The sequence below is a fragment of the Micromys minutus genome (assembly GCF_963924665.1).
Source record: "Micromys minutus genome assembly, chromosome: 8".
In the NCBI taxonomy this organism is placed as follows: domain Eukaryota; kingdom Metazoa; phylum Chordata; class Mammalia; order Rodentia; family Muridae; genus Micromys; species Micromys minutus.
This window is the reverse complement of record NC_137977.1, coordinates 5,139,381-5,143,547: the sequence shown is the minus strand read 5'-3', so window position 1 is coordinate 5,143,547 and position 4,167 is coordinate 5,139,381.

Here is a 4,167-nt window from a genome sequence, read left to right as displayed (position 1 = left end):
GAAGCCCCAAGCAGATTTTTTAAAGCCACCACATAATATTTATATACCCATAATGAAGAAATACATTGTTTTACTCAATATTTTGTAACAAAAATATCTGACCTTAAATTCTATCCATTTCTTTTGTTAACCATAAGAACTTTCTTCACCTATCCAAAAGTCTTGTAATGCCTTAGTTTCTTTAGTTTCTTCATCAAAATAAATAAGTGAATAACAGAACTGTAGTTCTTATTTGAAGCTGGGCATTGTTGTTGTTGTTTATTTCTTATGAGTATAAAATTGAGACTCATGATATTTATTGAGTGCATAGATTCATAAAGAGGATTTGTAGTTCAAAAAATCAAATCAGCTGGCTGCAAAAAGAAGGAACTAATGAAGTAGATATTGATAGCCTGTATCCTAATTTAAAGATTATGTATCATGTAGGTTCAGAATTCAGGTCCTGACCAGTTTAATAGTTTCATTGTAACTAAAGAGTCATTTTTGAAATAAAGACTGCAATCCTGTGTCCCAAGATTCTAATTGAGATTTCTTTCCTTTTCTTTTATATTTGGAAGCATCAGGATCTAAGTTCCATTGGAATGGCAACTATTTTAATGTTACTCACGTTCAATACATAGTGACTCAATGAATGTAAACATTTATGAGCCAAGTGATGACATTAAGTTACTTCAGACCCTGGACACTTCACACTCCAACTTAGGTCAGAAAAATTCAATATGTAGAGTGCCCTAAACAAATCAAGCATTTATTAGACATGGAAAACTCAATTCAACAAATGTTGCCAGTACAGTGGCTAGTGAACAGATGACAGTCTATGATCTATCTGTACATTTATCTGAGATCAATTGTAAGTGCAGGATTAAATGTGTCAACTGAAAGTAAAGGAGAACTGGTAATGAAAGACCTCCTCTCCTTGTGCCTCCCCCAGGCCTTAAAGCATTACTAGCCTTTAGCTTTTGTTTGTGCCCACTATAAATAAAATGGTTTCCTTGGCTGCAAGCTAACATCTGATTTTTTTTTTTTTTGCCTTTGAATAACAATGATAGTATTGACTCCAGACTTGAATAATAACCCTCCTTGTAATTTTTCCGTTTAATTTTCCTTATTAAGGTAAAAGAAGCTATGGTTTTAGAATAAAAAAAACTGGGTTATTAAATGCAAAATGGATTACAAATCTTTCGTAGAACAACAGGAACAAAAAAAATCACAGTTTTGTTAAAGACACTAGAATAAAATAGACTATTATGGGATTCTGAAAATGTTCTTCCTGAACAGTACATCTGGCACTTCAAATAAAACTAACATTTCAAAACTATAAACACCCACTGAGTCCTATATGGTAATCATTTTACCATGTCTATTTTCACAGCCAATCACTATTTCTTCAAAGAATGACAGCCTAATAGATGGAATATATTTCAAGACATAGAGGCAAAGGAAGAAATCCTGTATATTGAACATAGCCAAATTTCTCACTATTGTATTTGAAAGGATTGGTTTTCACTCAAGTGCTTCCATGAACAATCATTGCATAAACTACTGATAGCCATCTGTGTGCACACATGGACCAAACATCACAGGCAAGGGATGCCAAAAATACACACTGCGCTTGGTGATATCTTTCCCAGTCAGTCACTGGTCAGCTTCTCAAAATTGCACATCAGTGATCGGCCACTGAGTATCACCAACTAAGTTCCTTTAATACGGGGAGGAGTATAGGTTTGTTTTGAAGGCTAAACTTGACTTTGCAAAAAGTACATCTTGACAGATATTGATTTATATTGATTAGGAAACTCAAAAATTTTCCTGCTTCCTGACTTTTTAGCACAGTAGATACCAGGTTGCCCTACATTTTTCACCTCATTATGGAAAAGTCCTCATATCTCCTAAGGAACAGCCTTTATCTTTCTGACCTATGGACTAACTCGTTTATGTCAGAACAAAATTAATGTTGTTACCAAAGGCTAAGAAAGACAAAGTTAAATAGAAAATAAGAGATGTTGTCTTTCAAAGGAATCTAATGCTATGTAATATTGGTAAGACAAGACATATCACTCAGAAATCTTCATCCTCAGCATGGTACTTCAACAGGCAGCTGGCTTTCTGACTGATTAAAACTTGAAGATTTTAAATGTATTATTAGAACGTTCTGTAATATCTGTAAAAGTATTTGCTGCTCTCTTCAACAGGGACTTAGGTATTTACTGTGGTTGTATTTTTATGCCTTACTATATACTCTTAGTGGAGAATTTTCAGATTGTTAATGGAATTAATTTATAAGACAGTGTTTTTTATAAGCATGTGTACACACATATCCAGTGATTTATTATTTATATATTTAGGAAATATCTATCAGTTTTTCTTTTCTTTCTCTTTTTTTTTAAACTTTAATTTATTTCATTACTTCGAACTTAAGTTTTAGATGAGAGAAGAATATCTTGTATTGATCATTTATGTTGTTGTTGTTGTTGCTATGACAAAATACCTCACCTATGGAACCTAAGGAATAAAAGGTTTATTTTGGCTCATAGTTCAGTGTATAGTTAGTTCTTCTTGAGAGAGAAGTCATAGCACTGGCAGCTGGTCCAATTGCATCTGCAATTGGAAACAATGAAAGATGGATACTGCTGTTCAAATTGCTTTCTCTTTTTTCTGTTGGAAAGTCTGGAGACCCTTTCCATAGATGCTGTTGATGACTTTTAAAATAGTCCTTCCCTTTTATAGTTAAACATTTCTGGAAATACCCTCAAAGATTTACTCAGTAATGTGTTTCCATGGAGATTTGTAAACTCAGGCAAGTTAACAATGAAGATCATCCATTACAAACTCACAGTACTCTAAACACAGTAAAAAGTGCATACCCCATTGCAGATCCAGATATGACTGGTTACCAAGCTCAGCTGCTCTTATTCTCCATCTTCCAGCTCAGGTTCTTTACAGAGAAACACTCTTATGTGATTTGTCTCTCTACTTTTTTTAAGTAATAATAGTTTAATAAAATTAACTTCTCAATAGCACGTTTAATACATTAACCCTCCCCCTTCTTGGTCTCTCTGCGTTGTGTGCAGCATCACTTGACTTGATTATTCATGGGTCTGTTTCATTTCCCACCTTTACTTTGCATTTGAAATCTTCCTGGGTGATTTGTACGAGTTCACTTGATGGTCTCTGTACTTTTAAACATAAAATCATTATAGTTAAAGAGGATAAGATATTCCTCTTGATGATATTGTGACTGTGCTCAAAACTGTTGAATTAATAGTACAATTAATGTCTTACCTGTCACAGAAAGAGGTCAAAATTTCTGAAAATCAGTAAATACTGTTTTCTTTGTTTGGTTGGTTGGTTGATTGGTTGGTTGGTTGGTTGGTCTGGTTTTGGTTTGGTGTGGTTTGGTTTTGGTTTGGTTTGGTTTGGTTTGGTTTGGTTTGGTTTGGTTTGTGCTATAGATGGATAGGCACAGGGCCTAGGTTTGATTCTCAGTACTCACATCAGATGGTTCACAATCCCCTAGAAGTATGAGCTCTATAGTAGTCTTCCTAACTGCACTCAGGCTCACACATAATACACATAAACAAACTGATAAATCTTCTGTGAAAGACTCCTTCCATTCTTCGGAAACTATGTTAACATTTTAAGTACTGTTATAGTTATAATAATAATTTTATATCAGATTTCCATATATTGTAAATCTTAGAAGGCAACTTAATCTCTTTAAGCAACTACACAGGAGATATACAATCTCCTATAAGAATTCAATCATTAGTCTGAGCACATTCCCCTGTATCAAAGTAGTTTTGCTTTGCTGTACATGCTTTCAGTAGATCACTGGTCCTGTCGTCAGTTGAAGGAAAGAAGACGGAAGCAAATCAATTCAACAAATTACAATAAAAATAACTGAGAGGATGTGTTGTCATCAACTTAAATCTGAAAGAAAATAATTTACATTATTATTAATAGAAAATTTATGTTTTAAATTTCCTCTTCCCCCACACACACACATACAAACCCACTTAAAGACTTAGAGGTAAATGTAATGGCTTTAAACAACTGTCATCATCAACAAATGGTAAATGGTCAAATGCTTGTCTTGAGAGGTGTGTGTGTGTGTGTGTGTGTGTGTGTGTGTGCATTTGCATGTGTTTACTTGTGTGCTAATAAATA